Raw genomic sequence first — 22,520 nt, forward strand, 5'->3', positions numbered from 1 at the left:
ATTATTTAAAACACAGGGAGGGTTTGTTTGCAGGTTTGTATTTCGACCCCTATAGTTTGCTATAGAGTGGCTCTCAAGTGCATTTTGTTTCAGGTGACAAAAATTCAATGTGGTTTATTTGTTTAATACAATATGGGGTTGCTGTTAGTTACAGATAATAAAATAGTTATTATGATTAGATATAATTTCCCTAATTGTGGGTATTATGTTTTGCCATTTAGGCCAATAGACCTATTTTGTATAAATGTAAAATTGAATATTAGTTAGGTATATTATATTAGAGTTAAAGTGTATATGGGCTGAAATATATGCTATACAATTATTTAACCAATTTTTCCAAAATTAATTTAGGATAATAATTCAATTGAATTAAAACTGGAATGATGGATGGATAGATTATAATAGACAGTCAGTTGCTACAGACATTAGTCGGGTTATATCACCATAAATGGCGTAGGTGTATGAAAATCTACGATTTTTGACCAATTTGCACCAAATCCAGCATACATATTATTTGGGATGATAAAATTTGAAAATATCGTGAAAATACCTTTTAGAGAACAGCTATCTATGCATATGAAAATATGTGTTTTTCTGACTGTAATTAGTAGACAAAACAATTTCGAAAACCCAAATATCGATATTTAAATTTTTTTTTCCAAATAAAAATAATAATATTAGTATGTCTCTCTTTCAGCATTGTTAAAAATATACTTGCATGTGACGGTTATGTGTATATGGTAAAATATAAACAGGAGTTCAATACTAACGCAATTTGGGCGAATACTTTCCTGATTCGGGCTCTTATGTAAACATTATAATGTGTTAAAGATCTATAGTACCTACATGCAAGGCTGGACATTAATGAGCTAAAAATTAAAGTTAAGTTAAAACTCTAAGTTGAATAAAAACTCATGACTTTTTTTGACACTAATTCTTAACTTAATTAGTTACATTTTCAACACATTTAAATTGTTAACTTCGAGGTCATTGTATACAGATTTATTAAAATTATATTGAATTTGTAATTGTATATTATTATACTAACCAATGGGCAATGACCATTTATGTATAATTTTGTTGATTAACAAAATATTAAATAGGTATCATAGTTCATTGAAATGTTTAAAAATAATATACAGGAATTGTAGGATTATTGGTTTGTGATTAATGATTATTTTCTATTCATGTATTAATGTATTATAGTCGTTTATAGTCATATATGTATTACAATATGTTTATATTATATTGAGAATAGTACCTATGTAGTCATACATGTAGTATATACAGCACAACAACACAAGCTATATGATACTAGGTATTAGTAATTATTATGAATTTACGAATTACGATTACCTATCCTATATCCTTGTTAGAGCTAGAGAAAAACAAAATAATTATGCTGTTATTTCAATCCCCCTCCCCCTGGCCCATAATTTGTCACACTATGAGGGAGCTAATATGAATATAACCTAAACTAAACCTAACAAATGTCAAAGCTTCCAATTAATTGAACTTAACCTTGATTGTTAACCCCCCCCCCTCCTTCAACAAGACCCTCGTGGTCTTAGATGTTATAAATGACAGATATATTATAGTATACAAAAGAATCACTGAAATCATTGAAAGAAAAAATAGTTTTATTACAAAATAGGTACAAATAGGTAAATTCAATATGCTAACATAACAATGTAAAAAAAAATTATTTATTTTCAATGAATATGGATGGAAAAATATCATAATCGATACCAAAATATCGATGTATTATGGATGTGCATCGTTTCCATCCATTAGTCCGAAGGCTGTTCACTGGCTAGTGATATTATAATATTAATCATTACGACGACGATAGTAATAATAATAATGATAATAACAACTTCAACAATTCCTCAGCTCCATCGCGTGTATAGTTCGTCGTGTACCGCCGCCCCGCGGCAAGTGATGCCGGTTTACTCGCTAGCAATACTCTGAAGTTAATAATTGATCATACATCATTACGAGTTTATTTTATATATATGTATGTATCGTATTTTGCAAACATATATATATTATATACATATCGTAATACGTGGTCGGGAGCGCAAGAGTAATACACACGCGGTGGCAAAGTTGTTTCGATGGAAGGCGTTTATGATTGATGAGTCGTCCGCGGCGGAAATAAAGTCGCGAGCGGCTCCCGTCGGCGCGAAATCGCTGCAATTTCCCGGCCGCCGAAGGTTTGAGCTGGAAATTTGTCCGTCCGCGTGAGTTAATTTTTTCCGAGTTTTCTGGTGTCGTAATTAAATAAGCGTATCTGTTTAATACTATCAAACAACCACATTATATTATACCGGATGATCCTCATCACTCAGTTTTTCTTCTCCGATACAATGCAGTTATTCAGAATTCTGATTTTTTTTTCATTTTTAAATATCTATAAAGACCGTATTTTGATATCATATCTCGAAATTCAAACTAGTAGTTTTTGATTTATTTGACTTTGTGTGTCTATTGCAGTTATGAAGTTATTAATTATAGGTACATGCATGCTAGTATAGAATTGAAAGATGATAGATGAAAGGTATAAAGGTAATTTGAACATTTTAGTGTTTGATACTTATCAAGCAACATATTTTATAATTTTTAAAAATAGTCCGAGGTGAATAAATACTAGATCCAATATTACATTTATTTTATATTTTTGAAAAAATATTTTAAGGACAATTTATTATTTACTTAGTATAAACATTTTAATAACTGAGAAACTACTAATCTGATTTTTGCAATAGATTAATCAATTTCTTTTAAATTATTTACAAAACAATTTACAATAAAAAAGCGGAGTTCTGATCAGAAAAACAGAAATTTGCAATACCACAGGGCAAATACAAACCAACACTCAGCGGCGGACTGAACTTAAATTTGAAATGACGCATTTTACTAATTAAGTACTTACCATCACCTCCAACCCCCTATTTTTACTGGTAACAAAGTTATGATGTGAATAAAATGCAAAAAAAGAGCAAAGAGGTCGGACCTTAGCATGTAATTTTGCGCCACAATCACGGGGTGACACCACGCTCTCTGAAAAGTTGACGCGGCTGCGTCAAAGTTGAGCTCTTCAGCCCGCCACTGCCAACACTCCTTAAGTAGTACAATACATTTCGAGAATTTTAAAATAATATGGTCTCTATGTAACTACATTTAAAAATTCCAAAAATCAAAATAAATGCATTATTAAAAAAAAAAAATGGGAGTGAGCATTATGCTTGGTGAATCACTCTACAGTATAATTAACTATGGTGTATCATACGATGTTACATTAAGGTACTACGGGGTAAGTTTTCGGGGGGCGATTAAAATGTAAGTCACATACTATATATTACTGTTAAATTTGGTGGTAAATCAAAAAGTAATACCTACGCATTGATATTTAAATGACGTGTTAACTATTATGTGTTAAGAACGTACAATTAAATACTTATCATTTAAAAAAAAAAATAAATATTTTTTGGGGAGTTGGTTAGTTATATCGAGCTAATGGTGCGTTCCTCGCCTTATTTTCTATTATTTTCGTCAAGCTATTTGCTTCAAAATACAGCTTATGGCTAAAGAGGGGAGAAGGATTTGGGAGGTAATAAAGCGTATACCACCCGTTACGGCGAAGATGTATTATTTAAATTTAAATATGACGGTGCGTGATGAGAATATTTTTAAAACACATCTTAATTTGACGTGTATAGAATTCGGTTGAAATGTTATAATATTTAAGCAAATACTGTAGGTTAGGTTAGGGGATACAAAAGACTTAAAACCATACAATTTATAACTGATGTATATTTAGATTTCAGATGTCGTGGGCTTGCCATTCGTGGTCACTTGTCCATTATCTACGTAAATACAGCCAATCAGTGAACTGCTTCAACTATAATATTGGCCAAAACACGATGTTTATGCGCAAGCGCGATTGTCAAAAATGGAAGCACACAGAGCTTGGACCAACTCCTCTTGCCCGGAGACGAGAGCTGTCCTTGAACTATAATGTAAGGTATTATTTTGTTATCGATTATGAGCATATTAAACTATGGCTGAAAAACCCAGTATGCAGTTTTCTTTCAGCAGCAAAATAGGTGTATCTCAGTTCGAGTGCATCTCAATTTTATTATACCTACCTAACTTCACCGACAAATCGGTGTCAGTGCTTTGTAAAGTAATTCGACCTAGATGTAACCACAAGTGTCGGAATGAATTATTTAGCACTTGCTATATTATAATTTTACGTGGTTAAAACAACTTACTCTCTTAACTTTTCTGATATCCCAAAAACAGTATTTGAGTTTTTCGTCAAAATCAATCGAGTAGTTTTTAGGCCATGTAAAAAGAGACAATTTCATGCTTTCTTGTAACTGATCTGCCCAAGTAGCCAATGGCAACCATTTAAATACAAAAAAAAAAAATTGTCAATTACAATAATTGAGAATCTCAAAATCCTCGCTTGAGGACATCTTTAAAATGCGAGTTTCGGAAAATCCTTTGTTAACTGGTCCTTACATAATAAAAGGAAACTATTAACCAAATTTCATAAGCATAGCTTTGATGGTTCCATTCTGGCAATGATGTATCAGTCAGTCAGGACAAGTTTTTTTATATATTTAATTAATGTATTTAATGCATTTATTTATTTTATGTATCTTATTGATTTGCTAATCAATATTTATCTTATCTTATCTCATTATCTTATATTATATAGATTATTATTAGGTATAATTATATGGTTATGACTTTATGAGTATGAAATGTTTTGATTGAAACCTTCACCCTTTCTGAAAAAATTCAATGAAATATTGAAAAATATACTGTATATTTTTTGTTTAATAAGAATTTCATGTTATCTAAATTAACAGACCGATTTCATAACTGATTAGGGATTATCAATTCTTAATTATTTCCGATCACTATGTATAGTATAGATATTATTATGATATAAGATAAAATAGATGGTTATTATGTAACTTATATAACGTACGATGTAAAACATATTCCTTTAATTTTTTTCGCTTAACATTGAAATTTAAGTTAAATTTTTATTTTTCATCCTAATTAAATATTTAGAAAAATGTATCTCTTTAAATTTTAGAAACTTAGGTATAATTGCAGTAAGAAGAAAATAATACCTACACTACATTATTATGTTGTGTTTAGGAGACCTTTCATGATGAACTTTATTGAAACATTTCAATTACTTACCTAAGTTTACAAAATCGATTATTGTCGTGTAGGTGGACTGCAATGCGTGTAGTTCATAGGAAAAGACTGGTCACGAAAACAAAAATCGTAAATATTTAAACCCAAAAACATAGTGTCTATACTCTATAGGTACATTTCAAAACGATACAATCGATTATAACCCGAAACTGTGACAAACACGACGACCCTGGTATTTGCGTTCGGTTGAACAAGCGCCGCGATATTGTGTTAAAATACAAACACGAAATGCATTCGATCTTTATCACACCGGCGACAACTGTAAAGGATGTCGACGACACGAGATGACAATATTAAACGACCGTTTCTGCTGCAAGTTTACACGCAGATAATGCCTATATTATATATACGCATAAAATACTCTCATACATTTTTAAGCGCGATTACGCCGTTTTATGATTATTATACGTCATATTTTATTCGAATCATGATTTTTGAAATTTTTTAAGCGTATGTACTTTAACGACGACATTTCAGTATATATATACTGCAGCCCCGTGATAAATAACTTTACTTAATTTATGTATACCGTCATCAGTATTCTAGTAGCTGTTTATAGGTACTTATAAGTGCTTTAAATTTCGGTGCAGGTTAACAGTTAAGATTTGTACAGCTCCAAAGGTCATGTGATTAGGAATAGAAAATGAATTCCTTAGAAATTAGTAAATGCCCTATTAAAATGCATTAATAAGGCACTGAAAAACTATAATTATTACGAAAACATTAAGTAAAAACAAAACAATGGTAATTTAACATGCAAATCCGTTCTAACAAAAAATTTGTCATACCCGTTCAACAGCAAGATATGAAAAAAAAAATGAAAAAATTGTGTACCGAAATGATGATAGTACAGAAATCGTTTTATCAATTATCGTTAACAAAAAAAAATTTAGTGCATTGAACCTCAAATCTTGTTGAGTACAAAAGTTCAAATATCAAAGAAAAGGTCGAACGAATGTTAGAAACAGTAGTTATCAATCATATTGAATAATCTCCCAAGTCACGACAGCCGAAGACAGTTTTCATTGTTTATTATATTTGAGTAAATTCAATATGTCTTAAATGTAATGACTGTTATTCAATTCGTTATTCATATAATGATATTTTAAATTTTAAATTTAACTTTATATTCTATAATTTTATAAATGCAATCATTTTTACATCATATATTAAAATATATCTGTTATTATTTATCAACTTTGTATTTTATATAATGCTATGTGAGACTACGTCACTTTGTAAAAAAAAAAAAATATGTAGAATGAGTATTGTCACGTACGATGGCCGTTGATCGATTATAATAAATAAAAAAAATTTTAATAAGAGTCAAAAGTATTCGAACTATACCAATAAGTGGAGGTAAAACAGAAAAAAGAACAATGCGGTTGAGAGCAAATCCTACACGAGAAGTTCATTACAACCCACCACTCTCGCCTCCAGAAATGTGGTCAGCTGTGCCGTAACGATTAATACGAGATTCGTCTAAACGTCAAACACGGAAAAATAAATATATTATATTATCGCCTCACCCTATTAGGAATATATTATAACTTTATAAGCAAGAGTTGAACACATCAGCTATCTTTATTGTTTTTTGTTTTTAACGTAACACAAATTCGCACGATAAAATTATATTATTCATTTCAAACCAAATTCCTTTTTTTACCGAAAACTTTGTTTTTGTGTTAAATCAAATTTTATTATTTTAAATAACTTATTGATTTTAAAAAGGAAAAAAAAATATAACAGTTATAAGAAATTAGCTATTAATAAGATATTTTTAATTAAAATATTTATCCTAAAAAAAAATGTACTTCGTACTGTGACACATAACATTTCTAACTTATCCCTATGCTCGCATTTTATGTGCAGGTACATTCGAACGTAATAATATGACATTCGGACAAAATCATTTTCCAACCTTCAGCCTATTATTTTTTTCCCACCCCAAATGTTGAGGCGATATTCCGAACGTTTTGTATACACCTCATATTATTATAATATGTACACGCCGCCACGGGATTTACTTCCGGAGTTCGGGCGACCCACGCACTCTGTATAGGTAATTATTATTATTATTATTATTAACACGGTGTACCTATATCATAATATTAATATACAATGTATGTATATATGAGTTGTTCTCGCCGATATAATATATTATTTCATCGCGTGGACTAATGCCAAACGCAAAATATATTGTATTGCCGATCGCCGTACGCAGTAGATATTGCGCGAATATTAAATGAACTCAAATCCGGTGGACAGGCATTAATAACGCGGCCTTTCGGTTAATAATAATAATATTACGTGGCGGTGAAATATAAATAATAACGGTGATGGACGAAAATCGATCAAGTCGAGTTAGATATATTGACAGCAAACCTGGTCATAATGATAAAGGGTTATAAAAAGTGAAAGTTAACTTAATTTTAACTTTTTTAAATTTGATTTTCATTAACTTAATTTTTAATTTAACTGATTTCGTTTGATATAAATTTAATAAATAACGAGTTACATTTTATGAAATCCAAGCTACGTTAATTTATAAATAATAAAATAATTATTGATAATAAACATTTGATTTTTATTTTTTTAAACCATATTACTGGCTATTCGTATATTAAATATATTATTAAAAAATGAATTACTCGCATTAATTTTAAGTGTACATATAACTATTGACTTGATTGAGTTAAAAAAATTAGTTTAAAATATATTATAACTTTAAACATTTTAAGATGTTTTCTATCGACTTAACTTAACTCGATTAAAAATTATCATTAACTTGCCCTAGCTTAATAATATTTAGATTGTAGGTATTATAATAGGTAGGTCGTAGAGGAGTGTAAAAATATTTTAATCGCAAATTACGACGATCTCCTTAGCAATATAATAATATTATAAATCTAAAGATTCGATCACCGTCGACATACCGATTTATAGACTTCCAGGGCACGACTTGTCTAAAGAGTGAGAAAAAAAAGTCCTGTTAAAAATTACAGACTCTCGCCTAAATGTCTGCGTCGCCGTTATCCGGGATGGAAAATGGGTTTAAAGATTATAAATTGTACAGGAGAGGTGCGTAGAAATTAATAATTATTCGCACCCGTTGAACAGATAACGGGTCGGCTCGTAAGCGAATTTTGACAAAATATGTTGTTTAAAAGGTCTGAGTAAAACGGCGGAGGAAAAAAACATCAACACGGATAAATACCATTATTATAGCTGCGACGATCGGCCATATAATATGAATATTAAATACGTGCTACGTACGTGAAATTTGCCCACTCGCTTTGGCGTTAAAAATGTATAGGAAAACGTGGGAGGGCCTAAAAGAGTGTATGTTTTGGACAGAAGTTGGACTCACAAATGACACTCTTTATAATCATTGGATGTCGTTTGATAAATACAGGTTAGTACAATCTCAGTGATAGGTTTACCAACTACATTTAGTGTTGGCCATTCATATCCGTATTTTGTGCGTAACTCGAAAATGCGGCAAACTCACAACTTCTCGAAGATAGCTTGCAAAAATATTGATGAAGATTTTGAATCAAAGCACCAACGTGAGTGAGCCGACTACATTACGTAAGTATATAATATTATATTATAATACATTATGTACCATGGACAGATATTATATACTATAAAGTACGATTAATCAAAAATTCATTTAAGTTTTAAATAAGTCGATTTCGACAGGAACGTGTAAACATAATATAATGTGTGTAGTAATTAAGAGTACATTATGCATATGCGTTGTCTTTTTCTTACAAACCTACATTTGTGTTCTTGATTATAATGTTAGAGTGAATTGATGTAGCGTCGAACTTAAAGAATTTTAAGTGAGTAATGAGCATTTTCGTATATTTTAGTATTTTACACACTGATAACTTGCTGTAATGTGAGTATTTATAATAATAATTTTCGGTATTTGTTTTTTTATTTTACTTCGAAATAATTGCCTGGGGTTTTAGTGCCGTACGTCACTATGGCAGTTCAAAACTGCGGTTTAATTAAAGTTAATTAAAGATTTAACTGTAAAATTTATAATTAAATGACATTGAAAGAATCTTGAAGCTTTTTTAAACAAAAATATTCTTGTAAATCCTACAAATTACTATAATGCTACAATAATATCTCAAGTGATCGATGAGTTTTGAACTAAGTGGATATAAGTTTTCTGCTGTTGCAAATTGAAAACGTAATAATATTTATAATAATAATCGTATTATATTCGTTGAAATCGTTACGCACAAAACTATATATAACTTATGTAACTCATTAATTTCAGCAAGAAAGTAAGTTGTAAAATTGCATGAAAATTGAAAATCTAAACCTTTACAACTCTAACTATAGAAGGTTCATAAAATAAAAAGCGTTTTAACACAATGCGACGCATTGTTTGAGTACAATACTATAAATTAAACAGGATCGAAATAATTTATTTCAAGTGGAATATTGGTTGCTTTTTAACGACGTTACAAGTTAATCGAATTGCTGTGGCATCGATCCTCTCTTTCAGACGAGACGAAATAGACTGAAAACCTGAACGTTTCGAAAACTACCAATATAATAATATGTACAGTAAACATTTTTTTTATAATGACACCGGTTGACGGTTGTAGTGACTTTTTGGGTTTAATAACCTAAAACTAACCGTCCAAAACCTGGTACAACTCATGTTTTATATTATCCTAAGTTGTATCGGATGTTATGACGTTTTTATAACGGCTATAATATACGGATCTAATGACGTTTAATTTTGGAAAACTTATATAAATTGCAGCTTGGTATCTATAATAACCACGAAACAAATGTTCTGTACATCGACGACGCGCGACGGCTTATGACAAAAATCAATGTCGAGATGTTTATTAATATTATTATTATTATTAATTATTAATTTAAGATGAAAAACAAACTTTTTAAAAGTTGATGCTAATATACAATACAATTTATACAAGAAAAATAGTTCGTATATATTATATTTATATAGATAACATGCCACTATTATATACTTATTTCCTCAGCAATGAAAATTGAGGAACCACATAGATATGTTTCTGGGCGTAGTAGGTATATCGAAAACATATTTAGTAACATAGATACATTTTGTTAGTAGTTATTTAATTTAATATTTTTTTTTTTTGTTTCAATTGTTGGTAAGCCAGTGAACAAAGCGTTACAAAAATCGGTTGTAAACAAAATGTTGTTATTAGTCCAGAAAAATATCTAACTTTTAACTCAACGAAATTGGATAACTATTAAATTTTAACTTTTAAAAATATTCTCTACTAACTTAGCATAACTCGATTGAAAATTATCATTAACTTTCCCACTCCATTGAAAATACGTATATTATTATTCATAATATTATATTATGCTATTATACAGGTAGGTTGTTAATATGTACATACCTATAATATGTACCAGACAGGTGTTACTGTAATATAATATAATATATGCTCACAAAAGCGAACGGACGGATTAGTGTAATAATTATGTATAATAGGAGTACGTATAGGTATGTATATTATGTAGCCTTAGAAGTATCTACGGTGCACCTCAGGGCGTACGTCGGCAACTTTACGTCAAACTTTAGATCTGTGGGTAATTCATGTTGGTGCTTCATGCCACGTAATATGATTAAACAGTGCGTATTATAGGGCACCTCGTATATCATATCGTGGCCAGTAATCAGTATGTCGCTGACGGATAGCTTTATAATTGCAGTCTGCCTATGATTTTACGTGCAAAAGACATAAGACGTGGTTCTTATAATATATTATTATTATTATTAGGTATTTATGATAGATACTTTCCGGTATACCGTCCGAGATGCTAAACCAGTATTTTTCAACATGTTATATTTGACCAATAATAAGATTCCCCCTCCACTAACACTATATCTTAGTACCTATGTTTCAAATTTTCAATTTAAAAGAAATGTATAATTCACCAATTTAATCATACAATTATACACCTACTATAGTTAATTACAAGTATATATAAACGCTGAAAAAATAGTTCGAATCTGTAATCTTTTATGAAATATATACGTACATATCATCGTTGACTGAAATTCAGAAAAAAATAGCAATTTATTGATAAAATCTCCTATGGGCTATCTCCATCGTAGATAAATCCTCCGATGTGTTACCAACTATAAATTGTTTATAAAATAACTCATATGTGTTTTTTTTTTTTCATTTAAAACGTTTTTTGTGTTTCTTGAAACTACATTTTTTTTTGTACAGAGGAGGTTTGTCCCCATCAACGACGATAATATATTATACGAAAACACTGTGTGATTTAATAAACTTAAACATTTAAGTTCGAACTGTTGAATAAAAAATATTATATTATGTGCTTTGTGATAACTTGACTTTTGTTTGATGCCATTCTCATAATTTTCGCACCGTCATCTCATATTACCCACTCTCCTCTAGAATCATTTTTGCATATAGGTCAAGATTTCTCGTTTGAAAATCAGAAATGTGTACCCCCATAGACACTCTTTAAGTAGTATATTAGATCTCAAGAATTTGAAAAAATAGAATTTTGTATATTATATTCAAATTCCAAAAATCAGAATTTAAATACATTATTACAGGAAAAAATTCTTTAGCATGCTTGGTGATAAAAGCCAAATAGGTACCTCTCATCGCTATTTCTCAAAAACGACAAAATTTATAAACATGAAATTTAAAGTAGTGGTTTCTCTAGTGCTAGTGTAGATGTGCAATAAGAATTGGTTTTTTAAAAATTTCACGTTTTAAAGTTCGGCTTATCCTAGGGCTTGAACCCGAAATGCTAAAATTTATTTTCGGTTTCGATTTTGCTTCGTGGTTTTTATTTTAATCAGTATCTATTTCGGTTTTAAATACCGCTAGTTTTCACATCTTTCTGTTTCAGTTTTGTGCTTTGAAAATAATTTTCATTTTTTTTTCAATAACAATTTTGATTTTGAAAATAAGTTTTAATTTTTTTAAATTTCCATTTGTGTCTTAAATACTTTGAATTTTTGAAAATATGATTAATACAACAAAAATAACAGTGTTAAAAATCAAAGTAGAGTAGCTAAATTTTTTGTTTTGAATCTCAAGATTGGTTTTTATCAAATGTTATCACAACAGTTGCTTTCTCTGTCCTTCGACGTGTATTTTAGTTTCTCGTAGTAAGTGACTCCTACATCATCAACCTATTTTGTTCTAGGTCTTCCTCTCGGCCGTGCTTCTTCTATCATTCTTTCCATCATTATACTATGCGATTCATGCGATTCGTCTCCCGTGTCTCAGTGTGTTACCAATCATCCCCCACTCCCTTCTCTTTAGGCGATTCTATCAATAGAAGGTTTTATTTAACAGTATTTAAGAAATGGTAGATCCTTGAGCAACGTGGCTTATATTATGAGCTTTTATAAGTGCTAGCAATCAATAGTACGAAATATTACCTAATTATTATTATACTGTTTACTGTAATAGCTCTACTCAACTATTTATTTGACGTCTGTGGTTTGTCCACCAAACCCACAGCAGCATAGTGACCAGATATTATAAGTTTGGCCAATCGCAAAAGCCGTCCTCGAGCCGGTACTCGTCGATAACACAATATATTAGAATACTAATACAACGGCAGTTATCATATTATTATGATAGTTATTATTATTATTATTATTCTACAGTAGTTTATATTTTGATTTATATCGATATAGCATAGTATTATATTACATTATATTCGTTACACGTCGTCGTTATCGTTCTTACTTTTGAAAACAAAAAAAATGAAATAAATTGTATTTTAATATGTGAAACGTATGCCTACAACGATTCCGTTGCATCGATTTTGAAATCAGGATTTATCGGTTATTTACACAAATGTAATTCACCTGACTGGTAATTTAAAATATTTATTTATTTTTCCTTGCTGTAAATCTAACCATTTAAAATGCACTGAAAAACGGTACAGGGTTACATTTAAAAAACAATAACTGCGAAATCGTAAAATAAAACAAACAATTGTGGCGGAAAAACATATATCAATTCAGGTGCAATAAAAATATGATAGTTTTACCATAATCCAATAATGCAATGACGATTAGCACTATCGGAGCAGGGAGATACCCACGTGTTTCTTGTAACTCAGACGTGGGTAATGCACAGATAAAATGCATTTCTGAGCGTTTTTATTAAGATGCATTTTTGTCCTTGTAGGAGTTATTTTCTTCGGTTTCGTACTTATATTTTAAACGATCGTTATTTTTAAGTTGTTGTTTCGCAGCGAAACGACTTTCTGAACGTTTTGGTATTATACCGTAGTACACATAATATAAGAATATATCGATTACTGAGCACGTACATTATATACTTTATTATTTATAAACGTTTATAGTACCTACGTTATGTTGGTCACGGACTGTGAAGTATGTTTAACTGCAGCTGCAAGGCAGAGTCCTTGCGAAATTTAACTGCACCACAATAATAATAACAACCCGCTCACCCGTACTTAAAAACGGTTATAAATAATAAACTATATCGGTCCAATAATAAAATATGATGTTTTCTACGTCGACGTTTTCCGAAACGCAAAATTTTAAAAACCATAATATTGAATGTCGTTTAAAAGTAACATACAGGGTGAATATGGGACCCCAAATGGTTTTATAGGTTCCTCGTTCCACACGCAGCGGAATACAAGTTTAAAGTTTCTATATATAGGTCAGGTAACGTAAACAATTTCAAGGGTGACTTGTTCAAGACACCAAATATAGCTGCAATTTATAAGCAATGATACAGGTCGTACTCGTGTCTCGTATGTCCACCCAAATAATGGCATTGACAATGATATTATATGTCCAAAATATTATTACAGATATCCTTAGGCAAATAATTTACATCGACGCTTTGCTCCACAATCACGACTAGGTACATGTCATTATTTTACCTATTAATATTGTTTTTAATTTTATAAGAAAACAGGCAAAGGTCCTAAATAAAAGAACCATATCGTAATAAACGAATGTTAATGAACAATAAAATGACAAAATAATGGTGTGATCTGAATAAGAGAGTTGAATGATGAGACATTTTATTAACATTGTAGAGTTCACATATTATTATAGTTATATTGCACAATATTGTTGCTTTATTGTAGCAAGTCTCGATGACGTTCGTCAGCCATCGTCGTTATGATAAAATATTGATAATGACATATTGGAATGTATGTAATATAATTTTCATTACTATTAGGAATAGCAAAATTGTTTGATGTTTCAGCAAAAATGACATCCGCAGCAATACATAATATGATGCATTGACGCATTATTACTAATGATTGTCGATTCGTTGCAGGAAGAAATAACACTTTAACTTTCAAACATCACTCATGACATATTTTTAAGAACAGGCAACTGGGTCGTCTACAATGGCATTTACACGAGGAAACAGACGCACTAAACCATCTCGAGTGAACGATTATCAATAGGTAGAGTAACGATTGTATATTATTATTATTAGTAGTAGTAGTAGTAATAGTAGTAGTAGTAGTAGTAGTAGTAGTAGTAGTAGTAGTAGTAGTAGTAGTAGTAGTAGTGTTGTTTACAAAATTGACGCTGAATTCAAACTATACATGACTGCAATAATATAAAATATATATATTCACACACTAGACCCTTTTCGGTTGCGTCATAGTTATTATATACATAATATACCTTATTGTTAAGACAACACACGACAGTCAATACGAGTAGAGCAGCAGACTTGAACAAACATAGGCGTATTTATTGACAATAACCATCTTCAAATGATACAGTTTTTAGTACTAATCACATAAATAATAATATAATATTTATATTAAATTGTAAATAATATCAGAGTTGTAAACCAAACAATTGTCTTCTTATCTTGTTAAGATAAATAAAAAAATCCTTCTCAATTCACAGTTCTCGGACCCTCGGCTACGGAGAAAACTTATCCAAATATAAGGAATATAATTTTTTCCCTGTGGGATAACTAAATATATCAGTAATATCGTAATTAAGTCCCCCCCCCCCCCCGACCGAAGATTTGCATCACTGAATCGATAAACGCCCAAACCAAATAAGGTTAGACGAGACCAATGACTGTTCGCCTGTTGTACACGAGAAGTTGATATGAGCCTTTTGGCTTCCCCAGCCTACACGCGAAAATGTCACAAACACGGAATATGAAATAACAATTTTCGTCTCGTAGCGGCGTATACACGACATTCACGCACTTATTACAATCGAAATACGAGTGCATTACATCGTAATATATATTATATTTGTATAATGTATACGAACAAGCCCCATTCGAGTTTGTGAGAATTTCAAAAGTGAAATTTTACACTTCACTTGCGAAACGATATGCCGACCCCCTCGGAATCGGCTACAATTCACCAAACTATAATAATATTATATTATGTCGTAGAGTACACATTGTACTTCGCAAGGATTTTGTTTTGTACGGCATTATATTGCAACTCGTAAAAAGCGAGACAATAAAGGTTTACCTCATTGAAAACAATTATGAGTGAGGAACGGTATTTGTTTTAAATTTTCAATGTTATGTGTGTGTGTGTGTGTGTGTGAAGTACACAAGACAGTCGACAGAAGTGAATATTTAACTTTGATTGGAATTAAAATAATATAAAATCAGACTTGAGTGGATGGTTTGTTCACCGTCGAATAATGCTTAACATTCAACTTGATATATATCATAGCAACAACATAAAAACAATACCTACTTAGGTAACCAAGAAACATACTGTTATAACAACATGTATACTAAATCAGACAACTATAATTCTGACAATACGTCAGATAGATTACCCCGATTTGCATTTTGTCAAAATATTCTTATTTTTCGTAGCATGTATCGGGAATCAAAAAGGGCACATTTTTATAAACCCAACCTGACCTAACTTTTATTTTGCTGATTAAAATATATTTAAGTTAAAAATGTAAAAACTGTGTTAAATGACGTGTTAAACGCCAATCGTCCGCTGTCGCCTATGATGCCTTCACTTCAATAATAATATGTCATGTCAATATGTCATAGACTAACATATACGTTGCAGGGTTAATGTTTGTGCGTTATATAATAATAATACGAAAGCTTGCCCAGCCTCGGCAATTCTCGCCCATTTTTGTGATTCGTGTAAAGCCAAACGAAAGTCTATTTCATTCAAAATAGTACGTGCGCATTATGCGGTTAGGTATTTCATATATTAAAACGAATTTTGAGTTTTTTTTAATATAGGTGCTTTCAAAACTGAATTAATAAATTATGTTCTGATCATTATCATCATCAATATTATGGCTTGAAAATGTAACACGTCGCCACTCGTCGCCCGTCATCGTATATTATAATACGTTTATTATGTATACCAATTTCAAAGCGTGTGAATGGGAGAACACACAATTTTCTTTGAATTTGGAAGATTCAGCCACTCAAATACAACTGTTTACGTGTACCGCGTGTGTGCGTTTTTTGAAATGACATAATGCCTGGGCATACTTACGTGGAGGCGGAAATAAAGGTAAATTCAAAGTTTGTTGTCGTCGGGCAAACGGAGACTTTCCGAACAATCGCACCGCGTTCGTTTGCCAGCCAGCGAACAATGGGACGCGCCCAAGACATAGGTATTATTATTATTATTATAATTATTATTATGGGAATGCAACTTTTGTGCGCGTCAGTGCATATATTATTAGGCATACGCTGTATAACAATGTGCTATATGTAATATCTAAACATCTATACAATATGATACTGTGTTGCGTGTGGGTAAGACTCACGTGTGTCTCGTCGAATTCCACGAGGTCGGGTGGGTTTTCGGGAAAAGGGTAGAAACGCTGGCCGCATCACTATCAACCGCGTTGTATTTCAGTGTTTAGCATTACGTAACTAATGCATTTTGATCAACGTAAATCGACGTGTTTTGGAACAATTTAATACATTTCATAACATCAATATGACCGACACAATATTATTATATTGTATTAATATGGACAACGCCTTTTGACTGGTGTGCGTCCAATTGTAAAATACGACACAGATACAAAGTATGATATCTACAGTGATATTATTATTATTTTCGCGTATGACTTAAGTATAACATTCACAATTTGATATAACACTACAATATAAAATAATTTTCTTGGTATGTGACGCGGTGGCTGGCTTCAGTCACAAATATGTTCTGACCGCCAGTACCGGATGGTGCCACTAGTTCCTGGACGGGTGATCACCCGGGTACTTAGTGGCAAATCCCTACCAAACATACACGTGTTCAAACCGACCGTACCCTCCCCCACGGTTAAAAACCTACTCAAATACAACAAATAACACAAAATAAATTAGGTAAACAAGTTCAATAAATAAATAAATGATTACATAGATACAATATATTTACTAATAGTGGGTGCTTAAAGGGGTTTTTTTTTAAATTTGTATGCCCAGGAAATTCAGCCATTGCACTTCATCCGGTGTGGCTCTGCAGCGTAGTTCTTCCATTCCTCCTTACAATCGCCGAATATTACACTCATCGGTGATGTGTTTAGAAATAATTTAATTTTCGTGTCCGTAGTCACATCCTGGTGAGGATCTTAGTGGCCATTTTTAAAAATGTATCCTTTCGTAGCCTGTTCGGAGTCCATTTAATACTACCCAGTTTCTTCTGGGGAGGATATTTTAATATAAGATGCTATTGGCGCATATTTGTTTTGATTCGCTTATTATATCCTATAGGTTTATAATATAAATTTATATCGAATGCCTCCGTAACATTATTATTAAATGAATAATTACTAGAGCTAGGACTTAGGTGACTTTTGCATTTTTTTTTCTCTAAGTGTTATATAATTCTAACCAAAAACCAAATTTGTTTCGTAATATAACAATTTAAAATATGTAATTTTCATTTTGCATTTTTTGTGTTAAATGCATTTTATTGCAAAATTTAATGTCACATTTACGTAATATTACAAATATTACGGTCATTTTGTATATTTAAACAATTTTTTGTTTATTTTAAGATTTTTTAATATGTGTTGTAAAGGTAATCCCAATAAGTACCTTTATAGGCAATTACCTACAACTCCAGTCCATTGATATTGAAAATGTAATATAATTAATTGTCGATTTATCCGATAAGATTAAATATCGGACGAACCCATAACTATTTAGGTATACAATAGTAGCTTTAGTAGTGAATTCGACACGTACCTATGTGGTTCTACCGATCTTAACTGCACAAAATGCCAACAATTAAGTCAACAGTAGGAAGCCGTTTACGTAGTTTTGTGAGCGAGTTTGGTGCCGATATTTTTTTTACGGACAGTATGGTGCTTTTTTGTAAAGGTTGTAATGTTGCAGTTGCCTCCGAAAAGAAATTTACAATTCAACCACACATCAGTCGAGATAAGCATGTTCGTGGAACTCAACGAAAACTGAATGAAGTGAAACAAAATAATCAAGTACTATTATCTAATTTAACAAATAATAGTGATCAATCGTCATTTAATTTAGAGCTTTGTAACTTTATTAGCAGCTAATATTCCACTTGTTAAATGAACTAACGCAAATTTTAGAACATTTTTAGAAAAAAATATAAAATTTAAAATTCCAGACGAGTCTACATTGCGTAAAAATTATGTTGAAAAATGCTTTTTAAATACAATATGAAATATTAGACACTACATAGGTGATAAAAAAGTTTGAGTTAGTGTAGATGAAACGACAGATGTTGAAGGCCGTTATGTAGTAAATATCGTTACTGGTACCCAGGAAGCAGAAAATTCAGGAAAATATTTTTGTTATATTTTGATGTCTTGGAAAAAGCAAATCATTCAACCGTTGCATAAGCGTTCGATAGAGCCATGTTTACATTATGGCCTGAAAGAATAAAATACGGGTATGTCCTCATTTTTGTATCTGATGCTGCCCCATATATGGTGAAAGCAGGAAGAGCCATTTGCACTCTGTATTCAAAAATGGTGCATGTTACCTGTGCGGCGCATGCAATTCATAGAGTTGCGGAAGAAATAAGATCAAATTGTCAAGATGTCAATAAACTTATAAGTTGCGTAAAAAAAAATATTTTTAAAATCACCGTATCGTACACAAATGTTTAAAACTCTTGCTACAGGAATTCCATTGCCACAAGAACCCGTAATCACGCGATGGGGAACCTGGCTATATTACTATTATGAGAATATTTCTTATGTAATAAAAGTTTTGCTTGAATAAAATCATGATGATTCGACTACTATAAAAGAAGCAAAAGAACTTATGTCTAAATTAAGTTTAGAGGCTAATCTAATTTATATAAAATCTAATTTTGGTTTCATTCCTTCAGAAACAAAAATCTGGAGGCTTCTTCGTCAGAATCTATTAATAAAATAAAACAAATTGAGACTAAATTGTCCCTTGCTCCTAATGTAATCGGAGAAATAATATCAAATAAACTGAAAAATGTTTTGATGAAAAATAATAGGTTCAAAGTTTTAAAAAATATATCTGCTATATTGGACGGCGAAAATACAACAAGTAGAGATGGTACTCCGGAAGATCTGACTTTAAATTATATGGCTCATTTAAAATATGCCCCTGTTACTTCTGTGGACGTTAAACGAAGTTTTTCTTCATATAAAAACATTTTATCTGACCGCCGTCGCAGCTTCCTGTTTGAAATTCTTAAGAATCATCTAATTGTGTAATGCAATAATATGTGTACGAGTGAAAAAAAATATGATATATTTTTCACTAAATTATTTTAACTTATGCTTTTATTGATTTTTCAGAATAATGATATCAGGAAGCGTTTACATTCTCAAGTCTATTATGTTCATACTTAATAATCAATAATAATATTTATTTTTAAAATACATTTTTGGTCTTTTTTAAGTTCATTTTTTAGAGTTTTAGGTCATTTTTGCATATTTTTTTAGTGCATTTTTATGTATTTTTTAGGTCATTAAAATCCTATCTCTAATAATTACTTTCTAAACGTACAAATCTTTATAATATATATAATATAATATAATACGATACGTATGAAAAGCTATTGGTTGGTAACGTCATTACTTGAGAACGACTGAACCGATTTGGCTAATTTTTTTGTGTTTGTAATATTCCTAACGAGGCTATTATGGAGTGAAAAATTCCAATAATAAAATACTCAATTGTAAAATATTTAAATTGTTAATTTTTTTATACTAAATTCAATACTAAAAAAATATATACATGTAATTATAGTTAATTTATAAGTGTATTGCCCGTTAAATCATGTTCAATAAGAAAAAAATCAACTCCATGCTTCAATCACTTATTTTTTTTTCATCCCCGCATAAAACGCTTTCCCGCTTAAGACGCTCCAAAGAGCTTGTTCCTTAAAAAGCGTCTTAAGCGAGTTTTGCTATATATTTGTATTGAAATTTCAATTGATTCAGTGCCGTCCAAGTCGTTGAGAAATATAGTTAAGATTAACTTGAACTTTATTTAAGTTGGATTTTATTGCCAACCGCCGAAGTTGTATACGGGACGTTCTTATGTCCATATATTTCGTTTGACGAGTATCTTTTAATTAGCAATTTAGTGTTTTTTTTTATAAATATTTTTAAGGCTAGGTAACATTAAGGATTTATCTTTTTGATTTAATATGTTTATTCCAGGTTAATGGCTCATCAAGGTTAAGACCTAAATACTTAAACGAATCAAGTAAAGGAATGGGTAATCAAATGATTTAATGTTGTGTCTAGGCAGAAACCATGTCTGAAGTGAAGGTCGCACGGATGATACGGTCGTAATAAATCATTACGGTTTAATTTGATTCACCGCTTCTCGTACCATTCGGTTAGTTGATTTAAATGGGATTCTAAATNTCTAATTTTCAAACCTATAATATGTTTTCTGGAAAATTTAAAAATTTCATATTAGAGGTTTTACATTAAGGTGGATAAGGTCAGATCGGGGATTTGAACTACAATCTATTGCCCGGAAATCATTACTGTTTGAATCACAAATTAACTGAATATTTTAATATTGTAATTAGGTATAAAAACTATTTTTTTTTTTTTTTTTTATTAAAAAGCCTCGGCATCTAGGGCCATTGGCTACTACAAATTTATGGGTTTACAAAGGAAGGTAATTGCTTAATATTACTCATCGTTGACTCACCAAAATTGATTTTGTTTTTCGGTTTAACCCTACAACAAGTTGCGCTCACTGTTAATTCAATCGAAACTGTATACACTGTTTTGTAAAGGTTTCCGTTCGGGACCAACTAAATGATTATAAAGTTTCATTATGTTTCAGACAAATACATGACACATCACATATTCTGCTTTAGTGTCAATATCTACAAAATTGGTAATAAAATATTATCTATTACATTGCAAGCATTATTATTATCTAATTGAATTACCAATATTATACTATCGTGCGATTTACCTGGTTTTACTTAAAGTATTATTATTTATTTAGTGCTTATTCATTTAACGTAAAACACACATAATTAAAAAAGTAAATTAAATCTATTTTTTAGCAAGCGATATTCAGTTCCTTCCAGTACAATGTTAACTGTCATTTTTAAATTTCCACAAAATCTAGCCGGTTCATTGGGCTTCAGAAATGAAAGATTGTTTCAAGTGATTCACTCGCTTTAATTCTTTCCGTCTCTAATTTTCCTTTTAGTGCTAAACAAATTGACGATGGCTTAGGAAACTTGAGTGTTGCACCCTTTTTAATATTTAGTGATATTAGGTATTTTTTAAAGGTGTCTATATCATTATTTTTTAATAATTGCTAGAAATTTAACAACAAAAATTTTCCTAAATTTTCGATTAACTGTTTTATATATTTTAACAATGCAGTATTCAATCATATATTTAAGTTTTAAAAATTTAAATAGGTGATACATTTTTACTGTTTAAAGTCTTAAGCTACAACTATTAAAATAATACATAAAAGTTTGCCATTATGTCGATAGATTTAGTTAAAATATTTTTTTTAATTTATAAGCAATTAATTCGAATACAGTAGGTAATTTATATTTATGTTTAAAAAATATAAATGTGACAAAAAGCAGAGATAACGTTTTTATAAATCATCATATTGTTTTGTTAATATAATACAAAATACTTTCAATAGTATTCATTATTAAAAAAAAATAATAATAATCAGATTTACACAAGTGGTAAATACTCGGTTATCATAATTCCTGACGTTTTATAAATACATATTATGTAA

This window comes from Myzus persicae, unplaced genomic scaffold (genome assembly GCF_001856785.1).
Source record: "Myzus persicae strain clone G006 unplaced genomic scaffold, MPER_G0061.0, whole genome shotgun sequence".
In the NCBI taxonomy this organism is placed as follows: domain Eukaryota; kingdom Metazoa; phylum Arthropoda; class Insecta; order Hemiptera; family Aphididae; genus Myzus; species Myzus persicae.